This window comes from Macrotis lagotis, chromosome 7, assembly GCF_037893015.1.
Source record: "Macrotis lagotis isolate mMagLag1 chromosome 7, bilby.v1.9.chrom.fasta, whole genome shotgun sequence".
NCBI classification, from domain to species: Eukaryota; Metazoa; Chordata; class Mammalia; order Peramelemorphia; family Peramelidae; genus Macrotis; species Macrotis lagotis.
This window is the reverse complement of record NC_133664.1, coordinates 17233650-17260945: the sequence shown is the minus strand read 5'-3', so window position 1 is coordinate 17260945 and position 27296 is coordinate 17233650. Positions and strand designations below refer to the sequence as shown.

Sequence of the window (27296 nt, the reverse complement as noted above, 5' to 3'; positions counted from 1 at the left end):
CAATTGATGGACCTCCCCTCAGTTTCCAGTTCTTTGCCATTACAAACACAGCTGCTATAAATACTAAATACTCTTTAGTAAGCATTAGTGGGCTAGGTGTAGCCCAAGGATATTCATACAGAAAACTGTAACTCATTAGCCCCTAAATACTTGGATACTTCCATGGATCTGTGATCTCCTTGGTGTGGGGGCTCTCTCCATGATGCAGATTATATGAAGAGTGCTAAGAATGACATTATTTTCAGAAAGTCTATGAATATTAATTTAGCTGATAGTACTCTGAATATGTCATTAGTTAGCTCACATGAACTCCAAGTAGACCAATTGGATCTAACTGCCAGCCTCCCCTACCTTCTGTGACTGAAAGCTGTCAGGGATTGAGATGGTGGGCTTGTATCAATTAGTAATTGTAAAACCCCCCCCACAAAGTATTCAGTCTTTATACAACACACACACACACACACACACACACACACACACACACACACACACACACACACACCACTAATCCTGGGGCTCATTGTTTCCCTAATATGGTAGAAGTGATTGACAGGAATTTTAGTACCTACTTTCTCTCCTATCTTCTTCATGGTAAAGTTCCAAGAAAAGCCATGACATCATTCCTGATAATATCATTTATGGAAGGAGATTGTAAATGTTGCAGTGTTTACAGCTAGTCCTTTATATTATTCAAGACTCAAATCCTCATCATCTCTTTTCTGGCCCTTCTAATAACCATCTTCTAGCTAGTTCTCCTTGTCCTCCCAGTCTCTTCCCACTTTAGCCAATCTTTCCTAGCACTGCAGAAGAAATCTCACTGAATTAGAGACTCTCAGACCTGGATGGACCCTTCACTGAATTGTCTATAACTCATGTAGGACTGACTCCCTTGGCCCTGGGCCCCCAATCCCCCCTATAACATTCTTCACAGATGGCAAATTCAGGCCAAGATCCAAGACTTCCAATGCTAGGAAATGAAGCACCTCCCCTATTAGCCCAGTCTACCTTGAGATCGACTCCGTGGCTCTCTGTGACATCCCTCTAATACATGAAGATGGTTGCAAGCTACAAGGTGCCTTTGGTCATCTCCAGACTTCTAACCATACTTGATGGCCCCTTCTGGACATGCTCCAGGTCCACCCCTCCCTCCTCTAGCATGTGGATCCCTGCTCCTCTCTTGCTCTGTATATCACACTGCTGAGAACCCTTTGTCACCCCTCACCAGCCCCTTCTAGCTCCCTCTGATTAGCATGGAAGCTCCTCAGTGACAGGGACTGTCTTGTTTGGTTGTAGGTATAATTCCAGGGCTTATCTCACTTATTAAATGCTTTGTCTACTCCTTCCCCAAATGCCAATATTCTTTTAGCAAGATGGCACCCAGGACTGAACACCGGAATAGGACTGAGACTTTGTTAAATGCTTTTGTAAATTCTAGGCTACTAGAATATTTAGAACATTCCTTTGGTTTCTTGATCTAGAATGAGAGTATATTGAACAAAAAACCTTGGATTTTTGTCATCATAGGGAGCTCCCTTCCCTGCTCATTCTGTAAGGTTTAGGGAGTTACCTGACACATATAGAAGAGGTGAATGACTTGTCCAGGGCCACACAACTCATAGGGTGAGAAGTTGAATTTCAGCTCCCTTTGTTGTTTCTACAACCAGTCACGTAGCCCTGTCAGAGAAGAAAATGAGGTTTGCAAGGTGGAAGAGGGTCTGCTTGTGATGAAACCATGCTGACTTGTGATCAGTGCTTCCTTTTCTTGATGCTCTTTTATTAGTTCTCCTTTTTCTGGTAAAGTTTGGAATTTTATGTGAATGGAAGTCAAGCTCACAAGCCTGAAATTCAAAGCCTCTATTTTTTTCCCTTAAAAGAAAATAAAACATTTGATGTTTTCCAGGCCTCTGGTACCTGATCTCTCAGAAGACCCTGACCTAGTTTAGACAGTCATATTTGCCTGTCCTTTAAATATTTGAAAGTGTAACTTAGCAAAGTTTGGTGACATTATATCATCAAAGGTAGCCACAAGTTTCTATCACACTTGAGCTTTTAGGGATATCCAGTGGCTATTAGTCATCTCCTTTTGGTTCATTTTGGCCTTGAGTCTATTCTCCTCAGCAATCAAATCTAAACATTTATGCAGTGAGGCAGTGCTGCGCTCTACTCTGAAGATACAGTTGTGAGATGTCTTCCCCTCAGGAGTTTCCATTCTAGCAGAAGGATGCCACTTGTTCACAGATAACTAAAGACAGAGTACATGAAAATGGATGTAGGATGGGTGGGTAACAAGAATCATAAAATGCTTCTTGGGAGGTGGTCCTTAAGTTGATCCTTGAGTGATAGTGAACCATCTCTTCAAAGAGAGGGAATTAGGAGATGGTATGTCATAGGATCACAGATTTAGAACTGGAAGGGACTTCCTAAGGCCAGAGGCCCACCCCCTCATTTTAGAGATGAGGAGAGAGAGGGTTTCAATGATTTGCCCAGGTCATACAGCTAGAGAGAGTTGGAATTTGAATGGCCACTTTCTGACTCCAAGTCCAATGTCCTCTCCATTTCCCCTTACTTTGACCCTCTGAAATCTTTATACCGGGGTTAGGGGGAATGTAGCAGGTAGGCTAATTTGGCCAGAGTGCATGAAGAGGAACTGTCCCAATATTTACTCAACCTTGAAAAATAGAAGCAAATTAAACTGAGATTGTCTTGGCTACAGAGCAAAATCGTAGACCGAGGGAGAATCCAGGAGGAAAGGGTCCCCCACAATGTCAGATACTACAGAGAACTCAAGGATGAGGACTGAGAGATGGACCACTTGGACAGCTAAGAGGCGAACTTCAGTTGAGTGATAAGGTTGGAAGCCAGACTGCAAAGGACCCAGAAATAAGAGAGTTTAAAAGAGTGTTTGAAAGGCAAAGGAAGTAAGGCTTTTCCTTCTACAAATCCTTCAATAACATAACTATCAAGCTGATATTCCTACAGTACTGCTCTAATGCGGTCCCTCCCCTGCTCCATGGACTCCATTGGTTCCCTCTTGTGCCCTCTGTTTGGCTCCAGCCTCATTATTCATGACTTGCTTTCACTGACACACTGGCACCAGCCCATAATTACCATGTATCTCACATCTCTGTGTTTTGTACAATCTGTCCCCATCCTTGGATTAGGCAAGTCTTTAGCCCCTACCCTATGGCAGCTCCTCAGAGACCTGGAGACAGCTATCATGCTTCCCCAACTCTTCAGTTCTCAATAACAAACATGCCCCCTTGCCTCATGTGATGGGGACTCTCCACCCTTCTCCATCTTAGCTGCTTCCCTCTCAGTGTCCTTCTTGGTGCCTACAGTCTGAAGAGAAGAGATTCAGTGGGACCACTACCTTTTTCATATTCCAGAAATTATGATTCTCTTTGAATGTGGCCCAAGGTCCGATTCACTTGTGGTTGCTTGCTGACTCAGTGAGCTGACAGTCCACTTAACACCCTCCACCCACCCATGTTTGAGCAAATTGCTTTCTCATTGGGCCTGTTTTACTTATGGAGATGATTTATGACATCCAAAGACAGAACCAAATTTACATGTGAGATTTAGTCCAATACTGTAATCTGGGAAAATCTTTTTGGGTCTTGGCATTGTCATCTGGTGAACTATCCCTTCCAATTTTGTGTCATCTGTAAATTCTATATTATCTCTTTGATATGTCCCCTTCTTTCCTCCTATGCTGCCCCTACCCTGATCCGCTCAGACACGAACCATTGCAGCAGTTGCCAGGAAAGGGGTGGAGAGGGTTCCCTCCCTCCCACTCCAGTACATCTTCCACTGAGCTACAAATTTGAGCTTTCTAAGATGCAAGTCTGCCTGGGTTCCTGCTCACTTCAGTAAACTGTGGTTCCCTCTTCTCTTCAGGATCCAGTACAAAAATCATCTCTTTGGTGTACAAACCCTCCTTCCCCTGGCCCCTTCCTCTCTCTCCTTGAAGCACTGCCTCCCCTGCTTCCTTTCATCCCAAGTAAACTCCCCCCTTCCTTGTAAGAGCACTTTTCCCCCACCCTGCTTTGGTGATTGTCACCTGCTGTTCTATTCCCATCCTGTTTGGTTTCACTGTCACCTTCCACGTTGGCCTGGGAGTTCCTTGAGAACAGTGACTCTTGTCGACTTTTCTTTGTATCTCAAAATACATCGTGTCTGGTACATAGTAGGTGCTTCATCAATTTTCTTTACTGGACAGTGCCACACCCACCCTGAACAATAGAGAACTATTCGAGTCTGGCTGTCAATCAATTCCAAATCCATCTTACTCTGCAATCCTCCAATCAATCGCCTTTTGTCTTTTCCCAAGAATAATATAAGGTACTTTATCAGAAACTTGGCTAATACAGAGGTAAACTCTTTCAAAATCATATTCATTCTTGGCTAGTTTCTAGTTTCCTAGTAGTCCTGTTAGAAAAGGAATTATTTGGTTTGATCTGTTGTGTCCTTGAAGGCTGACTGTCTCTTGTTCATCCCCATTTCCCTTTCTAGACATTTACCAAGCCTTTCTTTACTTATCCATTCTACAATATCCCCAGGAGTGGAAGCCACACACACTGGCCCATCATTGGCAGACCCTTCTTGGATCTTTCACCATTTCCCATGACTTCTCCAAAATGAATCTAGAGGCTCAGCCCTCCTCATCCAGAGCAGGAGAGGGGATTCATGGAGAACAACCAGACCATATCTGTCCCTTGTGGGTTTTCTTGTTCATGATCTTTAGAGCAAAGATCATTTTCATTGACAGAAAATGGAAGCCAAAGAAGGTGTGAGTGCTTCTGTCTTCTCCAGGTTTTCAGTTATGGTTATCCTGTTCATCCCAAACAATACTCCCAGACTTTCTTTGATCTTGCTTTTTCTTTTCAGTAGAACTAAAAAAATGAAATACAATTCCCCCCTTCCCAAAAAACCCAAATAAACAAACACAAGTTTTTTGTGTGTTTTTTTTAAACAAACCACTTCTGCTGACCTTAGCTTCCCTGTCCAGGGGAAAGCTTTAGCATTCCCCACTCTTTTTTTTTTTTTTTTTTACAAAAGTCATTTTCTCATATGCATCCTTTGTTCCCTGATATTTCTTCCTGTTCTTTTTAAAATAATCTTGGTAGATTATGGAGTTCCTTAGGCAGCTACTTTCTCACTAGAATTGTTTACCTTTGTGTCTTCAAAATTTCATTTTTGAGTGTCTCCCATCTGTCCTGGCCTTGTTTTCATCTGAAGCATTTTACTTATGGGTTCCTGCCTATCTGTCATTTGAACCCTTTGAAATCTGCTTTCCCCAAATCCAGAAGTATATGAGCTTACTGTCCTCTGTCACAAATACCAAGAGACAGTGGTCACCTTCCTCTCTTCCATCCCCTCTCCCCCAGTTTCCCATCATTATTCCACCCCAGAAACCACTTCCTTCCTCTTAGTGAAAATCGGGGCTAGGATAGAACTTTCCATTCTTAGTTGCTCTCCTTTTTGGAGGATGAAATGATCATCATGACAAGTTAAAAAAGTTATTAGCACCTTTGCTTTTGGTAGAGAAAAAGAAAACTTTAGCAGATGACTGGATAATTGAAGTCTCTCCTTAAACCCATGTGATTCCTGTTTGCCAGACTTGTTAGCTGTTACCCAAGCCCACCTACTTCCTCTCTCTTTCTAGGTGGTTTTAGTATACCCCAATGACAAAATCACTTGTTTCTCTCACCTTTGAACTTCACCCAGATACTCTTCATATTTCTTCTCTTATCAAGTTCCTGGATTTCCTCATAAGAATATACTTGATTAGTAAACACTTGTCAACCTCACCTCTTTTTACTTTTTTTTTTTTTTTTTTTTTTTACTTTTTGTTTCTGAGTAAGATAGACCTACCCAAAGCCATAGATAGGTTGTGGAGTTTATTCCTCCAGGTCTCCGTGATACCTGAGTCCATGTTTGCTGTATTGCATTATAATCTTTACTTCCTTTTGTTTGTTCCTTAAACTTTAGTCATTTGTGTTTAGCAGGTTTTTGAAGCCTTGCATTTTTTCCATGTAAACTAATGCATTTTTCCTAATAAACCTGAATATACTTTTCCTAAATCAATTACATCAGTTCCTAGTTGAAGGGCAGCAGACTTGGGGAATTGAATTGTTGTGCAGTGAATGATATTAATCTGTGGAGGTGCAAATGAATCTCAACCATTGCAACTTCCATTTTAACTTGTCTAAGTAATTTAAGGGTTCATCTATGTTTTAATTTGGTAAATGTTGTTATAGTCTTATCTTTAAACTTTGATTTAATAGAAAGCATGGAAATTGTAGATCACAGTGTCTGAATTTGCCTTATTATTGTGTTTAAAGGTTTTCTTACCTGGTGTTTAATTGACTTAAAAATGATGATACTTTAAAAAAATTGATAGTGAGTCATCAGTATTAGACTATTTTTATAAAATTTTATAAAATTTGAAAATTGGTTTGATTTTTTGTTGACCCTTTAAAATCAGAAATATTGGTATTGCTGCTTATTTTATTATTGTATTATTTATGTAGATAGAAGGACTAGCCAGCATATTTTTTTAATGTTGAGGGTCAAAAGGTTTTTTGTTCCCTTCTTGTCATCAGGATTTATTTTCTTTAATCCTAGGATTAGCCTTTTGGCCCTCTTCGGTGTCTTTTCAAGTGCTATCATGGCTCTGTCTGATGTTACAGTGACCAGAATGCAATAGTATTTTATACACATTGTCTCAGGCACACAGAAAAGGACATGTTTCTGCTTTTGTTTTCATGAACCAACTAGTTGTAAGCTTTTTTGCACAGCCTTGTTATCTATTATTATTTCATTATTATTTCTGTACTGTGATTTTGCATTTCAAAAGAGTTTAAAAATAGTTCCTTCTTTGCCTTCTTTCTCCCTTCATTTTTTTTCTATCATAATTTATATGCTTTTTAAAGAGCACATTTTATTTCCAGGTTTTGGTGTGGATAGGTGCTATGTACAAGTTACTTTGCAGTATTATTATTTTTGTATTTTTAGGGTAAGTTTTAATTCTATGGAATCTACTCACTGCCTTTTCCTAGCAGAAATCTCGTTAACATTCTGTTTTTAGCTTAGCCAGTTTTTCTACTCACCCCTGCACTGCAGTCATTCCCTGATGTTTTCAGTTTAACTCATTAGGTGCCCTGGCATCACAGACTGTTACCAAGACTACATGTTGGTGTAGGGTTAGTTGTTAAAGATTGTGAGACATGGCTTGGTCTAGAATGCATAATGAATGTGCTGAATCTTGGGGTTCTAGCCTTTGGCCTTCTAATTATCCAGGTACACTTCACTGCTATCTCTGGTTTCTCCAAGAAAAGTGAAAATCATTAAGGCTATTCGAATCCCGTTACCTGTAAGTGGTCTCTTGAAAACCAAATTGATGACAATACATATGTTCTGGCACAGTCTTGTTCCTAGTTTATCCAATTGAGGAATCCTTTTGTTTGCCACATGTGGAAGGCTAAATAGCTAGAATTTAGATTGAAAACCAACAGATTGGTCATTTCTTGTTCTTTGTTTGCTGGGTATATTGTAGCCACATTCACTGTGGGAGGTGCAGAAGTTGGAGGCGGGTTGAATGGAGGGGTGAAGAGGGAGAAGGCCACTCTGCCATGCTTAAAGGGTGACCCAATATAGGATGTACTTTAAAAATAAAAACATTTGAAGAGGAAAGTGATTCCTCCCCACTCTGCTCTAGAATTCATCTTTGGGGACCCAGATAAAGAATCCTTTACCTGACCTCTAGTTGCACTTGTTTGTAATCCGTGTTTGCTCTAGTTGTGTTCTTTGATTTACCATGTGGACTTGTCTTATCTCCCAATTAGACCGTAGCAAGAATTGGTTCTGGTGATTGGATATTGGGAGCCAGATTGTGTGGGCATGGGAATGGGCATGGGTTTGCCTGTATTACTGGGCAAATCTTGTTACCCTTTGATGCCAGTGGTTCCATCTTCCACCACATGCGGCACCTTTTGATGTCCCACTGACACTTGTTTGAGGATGCTGAGAGCTCTCCTCAGAGCTTCTATATCTGCCTCTGCCTTTTAGATATCTCCCTGCCGTGTTCTCCCCTGGCCTCTACCTAACCATCATTAGCCCCTCTGGGCCTGCTCCTCCTCCCAAGTTCCCCAGTTTGGTGGGTGGCTCCCTCATACTACCACCCTGCCCAGGCCTGCAGATCTTGTCTCCATTTCCACAGTGGGCTTCCACCACCATTGTCCCAGCTGGCTCACCGAGCACCTGCTTCCAACCTCTTCCCCTTGAATATATTTTTCATACAACTATAGGATTAAATTGTGTTGGGCCCAGACCTGAATGATAGTGTCATTCTTTTGCATGAGCATTGTTTGTGGTTGCCTTTACCTGTTGGGGAACCTACAGACTTTGTGTCCTACAACATGACTCCAGTCTGTCCCCCCAGGCTTAGTTCCTATCCCCTTATTCCTCACCCCACCCTCTGTCCCAACCAGATTTAACCACTAGCAGTTTCTGGATAGCTCCAGGCAGGAGCCACCTTCCTGGACCAACCCCAGCTGAAAGATTCCTACTGTCCTTTGTTTGGGTTACTTCTAGGCCTAGGGAATCATAATTTTAGGGCTAAAGGGGACTCAAGATCATCTGCGGGCCCCTCCTCTCTTTTTTACAATTAAGAAAGCTAAGGCAACTTGGCCAAGATTGAATCCAGGCTCTCTGACTTCCAGTTGAGGACTTTCCCACAGTGCCAGGCTGCCTTACCTCAACCCCTGCAGCGTTCACTTTGTCCTTTTTAGTTATGAGCAGTCTCATAGTCCCCTTAGCTCTTGACTTCTCCTGAGCAAGTTTTGAGTAATTGCAGTCTTTTTATTTGGTCAGCAGCTAATGATTGTGTGGAGATTTGAAGCATTGAAAAGATGACTCTCCTCCTCAGACTGGGACAAGGTATCTAGGAGGGCTGTGGGGTGACCCAAGAAGGGGGAGAGCTGAGAAGGGGACTTGTCTCCTAGGTTTCATTGAATGGAGAGAGGTTATCTGAGTGGATCTTACTCATGTGACTTTTTCCCTTTGACCACCCATGTCATGAGGGCTGCCTTTAATTCTTTTTAGCCCAATTTTTTGCAAATACATCATTGATCATCTCTACTGATCTCTTCTACACTTTCTTCAACTGCAACAGCCTTTTCTCATGCCACTGTTTCTCTCCCCTTTTCTCCTTTCTTACAAAAAAGGGAAGATGTTCCTGTTGTCTTCACCCCCCCTCCACCCCAAACGTGGATATTAAGACCTTCTCCCCTTATGGAAGATCAGGAAAAAGTATAAGAGGGAGGGTCTAAGAAGGAGAGGAGAAAATAGGAGTAACCGCACATCTCTGAGGGCTCCTCTAATGGAGGACTTTGAGATCCTAATCTCTTTTGCATTTGGAGTGTACACTCTTGATATGGGGGGTGCCCTGTGCTAGGACCATGAGAAAATAGTTGTCTAATCACAGTATTATTGCTGATATTGGACATTATAACTCAAATTTAGGAGACAAGAAAAGCCAATGCTAGATCTTTTATATAATTTCAAAAGTGTCTAACAGTTATTTACATTATTTGTTCTTAAATATACTGTTTTAATGATGTTTGGAAAATTGAGTTTGTCAGAACCATTTTGGTAACTTTTATCCTTAGCTTATAGATGCCTAGTCCTCTTTTTCCTTTAATTTTATATTAAGGATGACTTTGGTCTGGGTAAGAGGTATGGAATTACTTTTAAAGGTTTTTTTTTAAAAGGCTAAAAATATCACTTTTTGGTTGTTTCCATCCTTTAAGAAGCCCCCGAGCCTCTCCTTTCTGAAGTCTTTCAGAATACTGGTCCTTCTGAACCCAGCATAGTGCAATGCCTTCCTTCAGCATAAACAGGTCTATTGTGATATTTATCTGAATTCAAACAAGGCTAATTAAAAGAGCTGCTGACAGTTGTTGTGATCTGCCTTTGACTGCAGCTTGATGGTCATTATGGGTAAATAATGAACCAGGTCTGCAAATGTAGCAGCTGCCAACTTGGGCTAGAAGAACGGCTATTGCTTCCAATTTAAGGATCTATCGACCGCTTCCCTTCTCCCTGCAGATCTTCTGCAGAAAACTAATGTTTTCTGCTGCTGTGTATTGTGGTTTCAGCTGTTTCAAATATCACCTATAATTTCCTTCTTTAATATTTAACTTAGCACATTATTAGCTTTCAGAGTTAACAACTTTTCTGTTTCGAAGAAGTTCAGTTATTTCTTTATGTGTGCTAAAACTAGCTAACCAGCTGTGGTTTATTTATATGTATTTAATTTGTTTATTATTCAAGGAACTGTAAGCCTAGGAGAAAGGAGAGGGACAGCCTTATGAAGACTTATTTCCAAATCCTCTACAAATGTTTTCCTTTGAGAAAGATGCATGGCATTTGAGGCCTTAAGATTTTTGTTTTCTTAAAGCTAGACATCCTGTTTAGAAGAGTGTCCAAACCTTAGCTTTGGTTTTTGTTCTGCACATCAATAATTTGAGAAATGTTTTGATACAGAGTCCTATTTATCAATACAGAGAAACTGCAGTGGCTTTCATTAAAATGCTATTCTGAATATATTGTCACTTCATCATGAGCTTTGCCTTGTCCCATTAGTAGGAAGGAACAGGTGCATTAAAGGGAAGAGAAAAGGCAAATTGCAATCATAGATTAATAGAACTTCCCTATAGATCCCCCCTTTTAAAATAAGGCCTCCAAATTTAAAAGTCACATTGTGGAAGATGATGTCCATGGTACCCAGCAATGACTCCCCAGCATTTGTTGAGTCTGTCTGCAGGATGGAGAACAGGGGAACTCTGCTTTGTGTCTAATGCAGCAGGACTTGGGGAATCTTGCTGGGAGGAAATGATCCCAAACATGCCCCTGAAAGACAGGCCTTGCTTAGAAAAATAATGATGAAAAATCGCCCATTTCTGTATGTATTTGTGACTCTGTGGGGTTCGGAAGGAGCGGACCAAACTTTGTTTTCCTGACCATAGGACGGCGCTCTGAGGATCTTGATGTGACTTTTTCTCTTGTGTTCGCAGCCTGAATAATGTCCCAAATCATGGGAACAACGGGCAATATTATGCTGGCTTCTGTTCCACCCGCTCACCTTCTCCCATGTGCAGAGCCATTCATCTGTGTCCCCAAAACCCAAGAGAACATCTGACACGGGCCCGGAACAGAAACCGTGATCGCTTACAAATCAAACATGGCATGCTCTAAACTGATTGTGCACGGCAATCTCTCCCAGAAAGGACAACTAATTGAACATGATAAAGTGTAAAGTTAATTAACACCCTTAAATTTGTTGATGACTTTCACGGGATTATATTGTTGGTGGAGGAGCAGCTTTCTGTCCCAGCTGTCGCCTCCTTTTGTCGAATGCCCTGGTAAACAATAGAGACACCATAACAAGTCGTAAATGGTCCCTGTGACAGCAGCCCCTTGTGAGGCGGCATCTGTAGAAAATGATTAGAACAATCGCGTTTTAAAGACGGCTCACATTGCAGCCCAGGTCCCATTGGTCCTCTTCTTTATCTCTTTTGATGGCAGACTGGTTAAAACATTTAAGTTCTTTGGAGTAAATTAAGTGATTTACTGTGTGGAGTTATACAGCCCTAGAAGGGCTTGCATGGACCTGGCCAGATTTTGATAGCACAAGGAATAGATTGGCTTGGGTTACTGCTTCCTAGATATCAGCTCTATTTATCCTTGGCTTTTTTAGTCCCTTCTCCACCAGCCATAGTCGTCTCATCTCTGGGGTCCCTGGTCGTTATTGTAAGGACTATTGTTGCAGTCTGCTGCCATAACTTTTTTGTCCAGTTTTTCTGTAAGCTCCAGATAGCTGACCTGGGCCGCCTTTATGACTTGGACACTGAGGTCCTTTCTCACCTAAACTGCCTTGCATTCTTACATTACTACAGAGAATGCAACTACTATGGACTGGACATATTGTTAGAATGCCAGATGTATGCTTGCGAAAAAAAAAACTATTTTATGAGAATTCACACAGGACAAGCGCTCACAAGGGGATCAGAAGAAGCAATACTGGGACACCCTGAAGGTCTCATTGAAGAATTTTAGAATTGATTGCACAGCTTGGGAGATACTGGCACAGGACCACCTCATCGGTGAAGGTACCACATTCTATGAGCAAGGCAGAATTGAAACACCTCAAAGGAAACCTGATATCCATAAGTTTAGAGTACCCACCCCAGGTGTTCACATTAATTATTTGTACCCGACCTATGGTAGAGCATTCCAAGTTCATGTTGGTGTGATAAACCACAGAAGGACACACTGTCATTTGTCTCAAACATAGTGATGTCATTTTGGTCTTCTTCAATAATGAAGGACAAGAACCAACCAATCAACCAGTCCTAGGACTGTGTTCATTACTTGTCACTTTAAGGTTTACGAGGATTTTTCTTGACAGTGTTCAAATAAAGTGATCAGTGTAAGTATTATTACCCTTGCTTTACAGATGAAGAAATTGAGACAGAGCAGGTTAAATAATTTAGTCAAGCTATACAGCTAGTAAGTATAAGTGACTTACCCAAGGTCACACAACTGGGGAGTGTCGAGTGCCTGACTCCATCCTGGAGTCAGGATGGTGGTGCAGTGGACAGAACACTGGCCTTGAAGTCAGGAGGATGGGAGTTTGAATCCAACCACTTTTCTCCTTCAGGACCATCTCCAGTCATCCTGATTCATATCTGACCCCTGAACCTAGATGGCTCTGGAGGAGAAAGTGAGGCTGGGGACCTAGCATGGCCCCCTCCCTTAAATTCAGTTCACTTACTTGTCATGTCCTCATCTCCCTGACATCATGGTCTTCTTCAAGAATGAAGGACAAACATCATCAACAAGACAAACATCTTCCATGTTCTCTGACCCTATCTAGTATATAAGTATGAGTGTGCCTCTCATAATATATAAGAATGAATAAAAAAATCCCTGGGTACAAAGAAGCTAACTACAGTTATTTCTTCCACATAATAGGAGTTAGGGGCATGGTGCTCCCACAGTTTGGAAAATCCATGTAAAATTTTTTGGCTCTCCCTTCTTCATACCAGAGAAGTCTGACTTTTTTTTCCTTTTCTGTTACGAAGTGTTTATAGTACTTTATTATAAAATTGGAGTTGATGTTATACAGCATATATTTTTTACATTTCTGAGTTTTTTTAATTTTTTTTCCCATATTATCTGCTGGCCTTTGTATGTCATCTGTGGCTTCTGCAATACTCTCCAAATATTCCCATTTCATTTCTTATACCAACTTATGATATATCAAAACTGGTAGGGAGAATGATAACTGTACTTCCCAGTACATGTTCTTTTGTCCCTCCTTTCCCCCATCCTCTAAAGCCCAAAGTCATGCTCTTGTATTACTAGAGCCTATGGCTTAAGCTTTTTATGTGTTTTTATGTGTACTTATGTGTGATACAAAGCTAGAGTATGAAAGGGAAATAAACTGAGGACAGTTGTCAGAGTAGCCTAGATAAAGTTATATAGCATTAGTTTTTAATACCTCTTTCACAGGTCATGAAAAGAAGTCAAGTGTAAAGAGGTTTGCCTGGATTTTAACTTCATGTCCGAATTTTTCATGCATATGTTAAAATCATTCAAGTTAGACTTTGATCAATCAATAAGCATTTATTAAGCTCCAGGTAAGTCACAGGCACTTTGCAGCCACAGAGATTTTTTCCCAATGACTCTGCTTATCAGCATCAATTGAGGCCTAAAAGAGAGATGTATGATTCCCAGGGCAATTGCACTGTCATGGAGGAAGTCTTTTATAGGGACAAAATAGAATCTATCAATCAGCAGGCACTTATTAAGTTTCTACAATGGACCTGGTCCTTGAGCTGGATGCTGGGGATACAAGCACAAAGAATGACACAATTCTTATGGAGAAGGAGCTCAGCTTCTCTGAGAAAAGAGTCAATACATACATACATACTTACCTACAAATATGCACACCTATACTGTTTAAATCTAGAGTGCATTCAGACATGGGGATGGCCAGTGCAGAGTCTTGAAGACAGAAGGGAAAAGGGCACAGACAAGGCCATGTTGGGGGACTGCAGAGTTAGAGAGGAGAAATAATGCCCCCCGAAGCTAGAAAGATAGCTTGGGTCCCCGCTGTGTAACACTTGAAAAGTGAAAGAGAGGAGTTTCTCCTTGACTCTAGAGGCCATGGAAGGAGAGATTTACAGAGTCAGATCTGCATGTTAGGGAAGCTATGTTAGCGGTGGCCTGGAGAATGGACTAGAGGTGGAGAGATCCACAAGGAGGTAAGGAGGGCATGAGAGCCTGTGCTAAGATGGCAGCTGTGTCCAGAGAAAAAGAGTTGGAGGCAGAAGATGCTGTGGGTAGTTAAATGGGGCAGCCTATTGGACATGAAGGATGAAGGCGAATGTGAGGTCAAGGAAAGGAAGGAAGGGAACCCAGAAGGTTGGAAAGATGGGAAAAGTGTGAAGGAGCCTGTTGATCTGAGTCCCTTATGTGCTATTTTCATTATACCAAGCTTCATGAATGGCCCAGGGCCTACTTTTTAAAAAGAGATCAGCTTCAGCTTAACCATCATGGATGAAGAATACCTGTGATCCAGATTGTGACAGCAGCTAGGTGTCTAATTCCATTGAACTAGTATATCTGTACATATGTTTGCTTTAGATACTACATACAGATAAAGAATTGGGTTTAGAATTTTAAAAAATAAATGTTATTGGTAGCTTTTATTTTTTCATCATCTACATTTTCAGCTGTGTCTCTCAGCCTCCAACTTCAAAAGACTCATCCTTTATGATTTACTTTAAAAAAATTTTTTTTTAAGGCAATGGGGTTCAGTGACTTGCCCAAGGTCACACAGTTAGATAATTATTAAGACTGGATTTGAACTCAGGTCCTCCTGACTCCAGGGCTGGCGCTCTATCCACTGCACTACCTAGCTGCCCCAAGACTCGTCCCTTATAACAAAAGAATTAAAAAAAGAAAAAAAAAAACTAATGGTCTACCAAAGCTAACCAGCACATTAAAGAAGATTACATCTCTACTGTTTTCCCCATAGTCCCCTAATTTAGCAAAGGAGGAGAGATGCTTTTGTTTTGATTAGAGCCAAGCTTAGTCATCATTATAACTTTAATTTTCATTTCTTTTATTGCTATTCTTTCTCTTGACATTGTTGTGGTCATTACATTATTTTTCTTGTTATGTCTCTCTTTATATCAGTCCATATACATCTTCCTCTATCATATCTTAGAGCACAATGATATTCCAGTATGTTTCTATGCCACAATTGTATAGACATTCCTTAGTGGGCTCATTTCCAGTTCTTTGCTACTAACCCCCCCCCCCCCAAAAAAAAAAATCCTGTTTTAAATATTTTGGTGTATTGGGCTCTTTCTTTTTGTCATTGACCTTGGAGAATATGCCCAATAGTGGCATCTCTAGGTTAGAGGGTAAAAACATTTTATTTTCTTAGAACATTTCTTGTTTTTTTAGTTTTTTTTTTTTTTTTTTTGCAAGGCAAATGGGATGAAGTGGCTTGCTTGCCCAAGGCCATACAGCTAGGTAATTAATAAGTGTCTGAGGCTGAATTTGAACTCAGATACTCCTGACTTCAGGGCCGGTGCTCTAACCACTGCTCCACCTAACTGCCCCTCTTAGAACATTTCTAAATTACTTAATGGTTTGGCCAATTCACAACTCCCATCAGCAATGTATTAATGTTCCTATTTTTCTTTTTATAAAAAAACCAAACCAAACTTTATTGTACAAATTACAAACATTGATGTATTTTTCTTTAAGAGGTGTATAACAAAGCAAAACAATTAAGCAAAGCTTACAATATAACAATATAACCCCTTCAACATTTATCATTTTTAATTTTTGTCAAATTTGCCAATCTGATAAGTATAAGGTAAAGCTGCAAAATTGTTTTAATTTGCATTTTTAATTAGGGAAAGGGGAATAAGCATTAATATAATAACTTCCACATGTTAGGCAAAGAACTAATTAGTCATGATTTGAAACTTTTTTTTCATATAGCTGTAGATAATTTGAATTTCTTCCATTGAGAACTGCCTATTCATATCCTCAGACAATTTATTGAATTTGGGAATGGCTGTTATTCTTGTAAATTCTAATCAGTCCCTTACATACCTTGGATATGAGAACTTTATCAAAGAAACATATTGCAAAGATTCCCCCCGCCCCTGCCTCAGTTAAATGTTTCCCATTTAATTCTAGTTTTCTTAGAATTGTTTATGCATTTAAAATATATGTTGGAAAAATTATGTATTTTATATTTAGGTCACATATCCATTAGGCTAAGCTTACCTTGATATAAGGTGTGAAATGTTGATATAAATCTAATTCCCTTTCATGCTGCTATCTAATTTTCTCAGAAGTTTTTGTCAAATAGGAAGTCTTTATCCCAATCACTGGATCTTTGTGTTTATGGAATACTAGCATTCTAGATATATTTGCTTATGTTTTATAGTTAAACTTTTCTACTGGTCAATCTTTTTTTTTTAAAGCAATATCAAATTGTTTTGAGAATTAGTGCTTTGTAGAATAGTTTGAGATCTGGAACTGCTTGGCCCCATTCATTCCCACTTTTCATTGTTTCCCTTGAGATTCCTGACCTGTTTGCCTCTATATGAATTTTATTATTTTCTAGAACTAAGAAGTAATCCTCTGATTGGTAGTTTTAATGGTACATCAGTAAATAAAAAAATCATTAATTTAATTAATTAGGTTGTATTATTTTGATTCATCCTGTCAAAAATAAATTAATAATTTCCCAAATATTTAGGTCTATCTTTATTTCTGAAAATAGCAGTTTACAGTTGTATTTAAATAATTCTTGTATGTATCTTGATATGTGGACTCTCAAGCATTTTATGTATTCTACAGAATTTTAAATGGAATTTCTATTTTTAGCTATCCCCACTGAGTTTTATTGGTTTCATATATACAAGAATAGATGATTTGTGTGAAATTATTTTATTTTCATGGCAGCTAGGTAGCACAGTGGATAGAGCACCGGCCCTGGAGTCAGGAGTACTTGAGTTCAAATCTGGCTTCAGGCACTTAATAATTACCTAGCTGTGTGACCTTAGGCAAGCCACTTAACCTCATTGCCTTGCAAAAACCAAAAAAAAAAAAAAAGAAATTATTTTATTTGCAACAAATTTGAAGAAGTTGTTTATTTTTTATTGAATCTTTAGGGGTTTTTTTTTTTTAAGTACACCGTCATGTCAGCTGCGGAAAGTTGTTTCTTTTTTGCCTTTTGCTTATCCTCTCCATTTCTTTTTCTTGCTTAATATCTGTAGCCAGCATTTCTAGTTGATGATTAGAAGTGACCACAAGAAACATCCTTGTTTCACTTTTGATTTTATTGGAAAATATTCTAGTTTATCTCTTTATATTTAATTGTAACGCTTGGTTTTGGGTACATACTGTTTATCATTTTAAGGAAAGGTCCATTTATTCCCTGTAAATGTTTTTTTTCCAATAGAAATAGGTGTTGTGTTTTGTCAAAAAAAATTTCTGTATCTTGAAATTTTATTGTTGGTTTTGTTATTAATGTTGTTAACTGTTTATTGAATTCTTGGTAGAAATCCAATCTGGTCTTAGGATATATCTGGTTATTTAAAAAAAAATTATTTCATTTTCATTTTTAGTTCCAAATTCTCTCCCTCCTTCCATTCCCCTAACCTACACATTGAGAAGGCAAGAAATATAATACCTATTATCCATATGAAGTTATGCAAAACATATTTCCATATTAGCCATACTATGGGGAAAAAACTCCAAGAAAAAATAAAGATAAAAAATGTGCCAGTCTACATTCAGAGTTCATCAGTTCTCTATCTGAAGATGTTTAGCATTTTTAATATCCTATGTAAATGGTGTGCATCTCCGTATTGATCAGAGTTGCTCAGTCTTTCTCGGTTGATTCTTGTTACAATATTGTTGTTATTATGTACAATCTTCTCTTGGATTTTGTATCAGTGCATATAAATCTTACCAAATTCTTTCTGAAACCATCGCTTTCATCATTTCTTACTACACAGTAGTGTTCCATCACAATCATACATCCTAGCAATGTTCAGTCATTCCCTTATTGATGGATATCTTCTCAATTTCCGATTCTTTTGTCACCACAGAGAGTTGTTAGAAATATTTTTGTTGCAAAGATCTTTTCCTTTTCCTTTGATCTCTTTGGGAATGCTTGACCTTTGAAGAGTTACAAATTGTTCTCCAGAATAATTGACTCAGTTGAGTCAGTTCACAACTCTGCCAAAGTGTGCTAAGTAACCCATTTTCCCACATCCTCTCCAGCATTTGGCATTTTCCTTTCTTGTCATATTAGTCAATAGTTTTGAGGTGGTACCTCAGACTTGTTTTAATTTTCATTTTTCTTATCAGTAGTGCTTTAGAGATTTTTGTTCATCTGACTTGAGATAACTTTGATTTCTTCTGTTTCTATCCTTTGACCATTTATCAATTGAAGAATGACTCTTATTGTTATAAATTTGACTCAGTTCTCTGTATTATTGAGAAATGAGATCTTTAGCAGAGAAACTTGTAAAAATTCCCACCCCACCCCATACCCCTAGCCCCAGTTTCATGCTTTCCTTCTATTTGTTTTGTTTTTAATGTGAAAACCTTAAATTACCCATTTTACTTCCCATGATCTTCTCTATCTCTTTTTAGGTCACAAACTCTTAAACATATCTGACTTTTCTGTGTTGCCCTAATTTGCTTATGATATCACCATTTGTGTCTGTCATGTAACCATTTTGAGCTTATCTTGATATAAAATGTGAGATGTTAGTCTATCCCGATTTTTGGCAAGATTGCTTTCTGGTTTTCTCAACAGTTTTTGGTCAAATAGTAAATTCTTGTCCCAATAGCTGAAACATTTGGATTTATCAAATACTGTTACTTTAGTCATTTACTTTTGTATACTGTGTACCTAACATATTTCACCGATACACCACTCTATTTCTTATTCAGCATCAGATTATTTTAATAATCACCATTCTGTAATACAATTTGAGATCTGGTACTTCTAGGTCCCCTTCATTTTTTTCATTGATTTCCTTGATAATCTTGATCTTTTGTATCTCTAGATGAATTTTGTCATTATTTTTTCTAGTTCTGTAAAGTAATTATTTGATAATTTGATTGTATGGCACTGAATAAATAAGTTAATGTAGGTAGTATTGTCATTTCTATTATATTGACTCAGCTTATTCACGGAAATTGATATTTCTCCAATTGATTGTTGTTATTTGTTCAGTCCCTTTTAAGTTGTGTTCGACTATTTATGACCCCATTTGAGTTTGTTTGTTTTTTGTTAAGGATATTGGAGTGGTATGGCATTTTTTTTTTCTCCAACTCATTTTACAGATGAAGAAACTGAGACAAACAGGGTTAAGTGACTTGCCCAAGGTTACATAGCTACTAAGTGTCTGAGGCCAAGTTTGAATTTAGATCTGTCTTTGTGTGAAGAGCATTTTCTAATTGTGTTCATATAGTTCCTGTAGGTGCCTTAGTAAATATTCCCAAGTGTTTTATATACTATTTCCATCTTTTCCTGCTAAATTTTGTTGGTAATATTTAGGAAAGCTAATAATTCATGCAGATTTATTTTATATCTCACAACTTTGCTAAAATTATTACTTATTTTGATTAGCCTTTTGGTTGATTCTCTAGTATTCTCTAAGTAAACTATCATATCATCTGCAAAAAAAAATGATAGTTTTGTTTCCTTGCTGCTTATTTGTATTTCTTTAATTTCTTTTTCTTGTCTTATTACTAAAGATAGCATTTCTACTCTAAGATTGTATAATAATGTTGATAATGGATTTCCTTGCTTTTGCCTGATTTTATTGGAAAGGCTTCCAATTTTTCTACCTCACAGATAAGGCTTCCTCTTGGTTTTAGCTACATACAACTTATTTTAGGAAAAGATTTATTTATTCTTATGCTTTCTGGTGTTTTTAATAGACGAGTATTTTATTTTGTCAAAAAGACTTTCTTGTTTTACTGATATAAAGAATGGTTTTTGTTGATTTTATTATCAATGTAGTTAAGCTTATGTTTTTCCTAATATACTAAATCAACCTATATTCCTGGTATAAATCTAATCAGTTTTTATAACTTTACTCTCTGTTAACATTTGATGAAAAAAATTTAAATCAATGTTTAACAAGAATTTTGGTTTTTTTAATTTTCTTTTTATGCTTTCATTCTCCCTATTTTGTGTTTCAAAGCCATATCTGTGTCTTAGAAAGAAATTGGTAGGATTTCTTTTGTTTTTGCAAACAGTTTTTATAGTCTTAGGATTAATTGTTCTTTGAATGTTTGATAGAATTCACTTATCCGGTCCTGGAATTTTTAACATTGGAAGTTCATTTATGACTTGGTCAATTTCTTCCTCTGAAATTAAATTGTTAAAATTTTCCATTTCTTGTTCTTTTAATTGGGTCTGGTTTTTACTTTTATTGAACCTAGATTTGAATAATAAATATGATAGGGGTAACCTGCATTTAGGAAATTACATCATGATTTTAATGTGCTCAAATCTATAAGAAATAAAAGTTTCAGGTGACCCAAAGGTCAGTGGAGAAATACCTTCAAGGTTTCAGGAGGCTCCAGAATATTTCCGGTGGTGGCCTGTCCTGACCAGTGATATAAAGACCGTCTTTGATATCTGTGAAGCCAAAGTATTGTCTAGTTAGAGAGAGAGAGGCAAACTGGCCAAGAGAGATAGGAGTCATTATGCTGTATAACTACCTAGAGTAAGTACTCTGGTCTGATTGCTATTCTCTGTAAAAGAATATTGACAGGTATCACAGAGAATGAGAAGATATGGGTAGATTGTTGTTTGATAGGAAGGAGATTATGGTTGAAGTCCAATTATAAAGTTTGTTTTTTTAAAAAATTGCTTTTGTGTGTAGATGATTTTATGGTGCTGAGTTAAGTTTTTAGTGGATTCAGCATTCCTATCCCTTGGAAAAGTCTTTGTCAAGTTGGAGACCATCAATAACAACATCTCTAACTATGTAAGACCTACCAGTACTGTTCTAAGAATAAGTGGGCCCTTCTTGAATTCAAGCCATGGCTTAAATACATGCTTTTCAAATGATGGTTTTTTAAAACTCTTAAATATCATGTAAGAACAGATTAACATTTTGTTTTACTTGGTTTTGTTTTAAGCAAACCCCCTTGTGATGAAAAATCAGTGAATGAGACAAATTAGAGAAATCCAAATTATAGTAAACAGTGAAATGAAACAAGCCCTAGTTTTCATGTAGAACTCATACTTGTGTGCCTTAAAAATCACAGTGGGAGATGAATTAAATGAATTTTAGATTTGTTACAATTATTTAAAAGCTAACATGAAACTAAAATTTTTGAAAATGAATATAACTTGTATATTTGGGAAAATATCTTGCAACCATGTCATTTATATTTTGCCCAGTATTTAAAAGAATACAGAGGAATTATAGGTGGGCCTGGAAAAGGAACAAAACTGATTAAGGAAATGAAAGACAAGTCCCATGAGCAAAAGAAGTTGATGATTTTAGCCAGGAGAAGAGAAGCCTAAGAGAAGGACTTTATAATTTTCAGTTTTTGAAGGTCTTAATATGAGAGCACTAAATTTGTCCATACCTACTGATAATAAAATAAAATTATATAGAATTAATTAAGAGTGGTATCAACTATAAGTAAAAAATTTATAATTGTGAGAATGATGAATCAGATACTAGGGCTATAAAAAATGCAAAAGTGACCTGGTCTTACATTCTGCTAGTATCATAGGACATAGCAAAAAGCACACAGCAACAACAAATAATGATAACAGCATAACAATGATACCCTTCTGTAATGGGGGTGTGGGAAGGGGCATTGGGAGAGGCTGCTTGAGCTGAGCCTTTCAGGGAGCCAGAAATGAGAAGCATGTGCCAGTCAAAAGCTTTCCCCAAAACCCTATTGTCTCCCTGTTCACTACTAAGTAAAATCCAGACTCTTCGTCTGAACATGAAGATTCTCCATCACAGGCAGGGAGGTGGAGTGGCAGCTCCTCTGTGTATGGTGTCCAAAGACCTCAGGCTATTGCAGAGAAGTAACTTAGACCTCTTGTGTGTGTGTGTGGGGGGGGAGTCAGTGTCCACCTCCCTAAAATTTTGGATTTCCATCAAATTCCACTTTCTCCATGAAGATCCCTTCTGGAGTCAGTTATAACCTTCCCTGTTTGGCCTCATTTCATGGGTTTGTCATATAATATTAGAGCTCTCTGTTCTGGCAACTTCTTCCCATGTTAAACTTTAAGCTCCATGGAGTTGGGGATCACATCATATTTAAATTTGACATCTCCCTTAGTTACTGGTACAAAGATTGGTATGTAGTGAATGTGCCTGTTAATAGATCTTCTCAAACTGGCAATACCTTCATCGTGATGACTTCTTTCTCCTCTGATTCCCAAATAGGAACCTTGGACCTTGTTCCCTGCTTTTCAGCATCCTTTTATGTGTTGTTCATTAGATTGTAAGCTCCTTGAGGGCAAAGTATTGTCTTTCTTTTTGATTGTTTTTATAATTTCAGAATTTTGTATGCAGTAAGCTATTAATAAATGTTTTATTTATATAGTAGGTGCATGTTTACCAATAAATGCTTAATTTGTTGAATTTCAGGTATTTTTTAAAATAACAGAAAGGTAGAATAAAAATTCCCTTTCAGATTATAGCAGCTATAAACCCAGGTTTTCATGAAGTAAAGAAGACTTACTTATTAAAAGTTACATGTGTAGCAAGCATCAGAGCTGTGATTTGAAGCCTAATCCTTGAATTCCATATCTAAAGAGCTTTACACAATCTTACCATTAGGTAGTTTTATTTTTTTTGAAATCCTAAAACTGCATGCGACCTTGTGCAAATGTTCTAGCTGTTCCTTCAGGAATTCCAAATGACTCTACTTTTGTGAGAATACCATCAGCTTTGATTTTTGACCTGATAACTTAATGAATGGTACAGGGTGAGGTGATATCTAGGGAAGTCCTAAACCATATATCATAAATTCTATACCAGACGATCAGTCGGCACTGCACCTCAGACCTAATATTCCCCTTTGGTCGTTTAGTTTTGAGCAAGTCATCTCCGCTTTCTAAGCCTTAGCTTCTTCAGCTTGCACTGTTTGCCTCATAAGGTTGATGGGAAGACCAAATGAGATAATGATCACAAATTTAATTATAATCATCATAAATTATAGTGAATGATAAGTTGTACTCTAATATGACATGTAACTATGTGCTGTATTATTGCTGTATTGGGACCCCGTATTGGACTTGGCCTTTGGGATTGCCAAAATTCATTTGGGAAAAAGTGTGCATTTTGGTGGATGCTCCCAAGAGGTTGTGAATAATTAAAAAAAAAAACCAACACACACATACACACATTTGGCCTGTTATGTTAGATGGAGGAAATAATTGAACAAAACTCCCTACACATATGTAATAAAGTGAATTATTCTTTTGCATATGAGATTTTAAAATTTATTTTTACATGAAATAAGTGTTTGAACAAGTGAAAAAGTGCAGCTGTCACAAGCTTAACCAGCTGAGAACTATTGTCATCATTAATTTTTCTCTAATAAATGACTCTCTGAAGCTATTTAGCAGCCTGTAATGCAGCTACAAAGCTATTGGCCTATGATTGATAGTTCTGGGGTTTGTTTGTGAGTTTTGACTGAAATTGTTACTTAATTTGCTGTAGGTCAGATCAGTGGATCAGTTGTAAGACTTAGTATGGTTGTTGAATAAAAACAGTTCTCGATGTCAGAGAGTATTAACATAATGATCTCTGCAGTCATGCTGGGAAATATGTCAGAAGCCAACATGGTAACAGTCACTTGTACTTTGAATATGATCAGAATGAACAGTGGGCAAAGGTCATAATGAAAGCCATCCTTTGAACCTGGGACTTCCATACAGAAACACTTCAAAAGAATGTGGTCTGAAGGATGGTCATGGTTCCTATGTGTATTCTTTCAGGCTTTCAGAGATGATCTCATTTTCCCAAAATACTTTTACCAAGATAGTGCTGACTTTTTAGAGTGCCAGTACCTAATTGGTTAAAAATAGTATGAACCTCAATAGGCTTTGACTTTGCAAGAATGAAATAGTTCACAATTTGAATGAAATATAGCTACTCTCACTTGTGCTTTTTAAGTATAGAGATTGTGGGTTTGGGTGAATAAATTAAGTTCAAAAGTAGGCCATTACTTGCAGCTGTCTCTTCTAATGGGCTCCAGTTTTATACATGTCCCAGAGTCTTATGGTATTTTCATTCCTAGCTCTAGTGTAAAATGAAGTGTAAATATAAGACATTGGCTAATAGCTCAGCCACATAGTATCCTTGTCTTGGACAACAGGATTTGACATGAAAATTGTGAGCTGATATTTTTAGTATCAATGAAGAATGACTTTTCCATTCCTCTTTGAAAACAACACTGATAATGTGTCTGGTCTGTTTTATCTTAGTTGGATCAAATCTATTTCAGTACTAGCCTAATTTTTGTAGGCCCTGAGGCCAAGCCACATTGAATGGTATTTTTTTCATAATTAGTAATAAGCTATGAGTTTTATAAAGAGTATAATCTTGAGAATTAGGACATAGATTGAAACAATGCTGTCTACCTTTGAAATTGAAGATAATAAAAATCTACATAAAATAACAATAACACCGACATTTAAAGAGTGCTTCAAGGTTTGCTTGCTATGCATTATTGCATTTGGTCTTCACAGCAACCTTTTAAGGTCAACATTCTTGTTCACTCCATTTTACAGAAGAGGAAACTGAGTCTAAGAGAGGTAAAATGACTTGCCTAGGGTCACATGGCTAGTAAGTATCTGAGGCAGGATTTGAACTGGGGTCTTCCTAATCCTGAGTTTAATACCGTATATCAACTGGAATGTCTTAGATCTGACTGGTCGGTTTCAAAAGTAACCTATCCTAGAATTTATGAATATGTTACTATAAGACTGGGTTGCCCCCTTGGAAAGAATGAAAATAAACTCTAAGTTACATGTCTCTCATTAGGAAGTATTATATGGACTGGTGACTGATAAAGAATTTTTTTTAATTTTTTTTTTAGGTTTTTGCAAGGCAAATGGGGTTAAGTGGCTTGCCCAAGGTCACACAGCTAGGTAATTATTAAGTGTCTGAGACTGGATTTGAACCCAGGTACTCCTGACTCCAAGGCCTGTGCTTTATCCACTGTGCCACCTAGCCGCCTCTGATAAAGAATTTTGAAAAAGAAACTTGGATAATAAGAATTTGCCAGGACTTAAGCAACACTGTCCAAGGTAGAAGATGCTCTGATTCTAAGTGACAAATATAATTTCCCAAAGCAGAAATGTGCTTGGAGTGGAGAAAATCTGTTCATTAAGCTTCCCTAGGTTGTTGAAAATTCTCCCTTGAGAGTATTGACTCTGTTGGTTCTGACTGTGTTCTCCTCAAGTATTTTTTTTTTTATCATTTTTCTTCAGTTCTGATTCCTGTTAGAACTTTCTTTGTAAATTAGTAGTTTAGTATTTGGGGTTATAAATTAGGCTCTTGAGACTTATTTGCATTACTCATTTCCCTAGAGTCTGATTGGTCTGTCTAAAATGGTAAAATTAAGTTTCTGAATGTTTAAGCCAGGGACAAGATTTGAGGACTCACAGTGAAGCTCTCAAAGTCTTGTTAACACATGAAGTAGAACAGCAAGTCCTTCTCTTGAGCATCATCTTTTAGTTACAAAACTGTTTGTTCTACATCCTCTATGCTAGTACAGAAGAAGTAAAGCCACAGATAAAAATTCTATGTTTACCCAGTAGAACCTTTTAAAAAGATCCTGGAAAACAGCCAAATTAATTTAAGGTTCTAATCTTTAATCTGCTTATCTCCTTAGTATCAGTGCATTGACCAAACCATGAAAGTGCCATTATTAGAATAATCAGACCTTAAAATCTGAAATTTTCATTTAATGCCTTTTTGGGCAAATAAATACTTTTTTAATGAGAAAAAATAAACATAAACAGTAGTCACACTAGTAAGGAAAATTCAGTAAACAATTATTTAGCACCAGCTTTTTTCAAAACTCTGGGAAGATAAAGACAAAAACCAGAGCCATTCTCTGCCTTCCAGGGGCTTACATTATCAAGATGAGAAAATATTAAGTAAACTGAGAAATAAATATAAGAAAATTTGATTCAAGAGAGAGCAAGCATAAGGGAAGAGGAGAAGATACATGGAAGAGATGGTAGCCAAGCTGAGGCTTGAAGGAAGAGAATGCAAATGAGAAGGGGAGTCATTTGAAGTAAAAGGGAAATGTGTGCAAGAAAGGGGAGATGATCTCCTCCAAATTCTTCACTTGAATGTCCTGAGGGGGTCCTTCTACATGAAGCTTAAAAATCACCAGTGTATTGATGAGATGAGACAATATATAGAAGGTGACCTGTCATGTTTTTGTTTAAAAGACTATGATTGCATCATTGGGAGTAGTCTGAGAGACAGTAGACCTTCTGCAAAGTCTTAGCTTTGTAGAGGGTGATACAGACATAAAGACATGCCCATTGGGCTTGGCTTTAAGATCCCAAGATCAGAACTGGATGGAGCCCTGGAGGTCTTCTATGCCAGTCCTCTAATTGTATAGATGAGGAGACTGAGACTCAGAGTGGGCGTGTGGGGGTGGCTAGACTGCATATCTCTCCTTTGATAGCCAGGCTAGCCAAACATAAAGTGCCACATCCTCTCATAAAAGCTGTCAAACATCATGCAAAATACTCAGCTCATCATTTTTCAAACACTGAAATGGGACTGACTTGGACTCCATTTGTATTATCCATGATTTCTGCCTACTGCAACATCCCTGCATGGATTTGTAAAGTCTGACTTCTTTCGGCTTTATGATCTTCCATGTGTAAAGTGGCTTCAATCTGAGCAGTGGAGACTCATTTGTCTTCTCCTCCTCCTGGACCATTCTGAGGTCTCTGATTCTAGCAGTGCTCAGGCCTCGGGTATTCTGTCTTTGCTGCCCCGACCTCTGTCGGATCATCTGGTAGCCCGGGCACAGCACTGTTGTTGGACTGCCTGGGCCCACTTAGTCTGGTCATGGCTCTTTCCATTGCTCTTTGGGTCATCAGCAACTCTGCTTATGGAGGGGCATGGTGTGGGTTTCTCCCAGAGCAGTGTCTC

General features: G+C 38.1%; 1 protein-coding gene across 2 annotated transcripts in view; it reads left to right on the top strand.

Moving 5' to 3' along the window:
• HIBADH (3-hydroxyisobutyrate dehydrogenase) overlaps positions 1–27296 on the top strand; it is a 137026-nt gene that overhangs the window by 84996 nt on the left and 24734 nt on the right. The gene's annotated exons all lie outside the window — the stretch shown is intronic.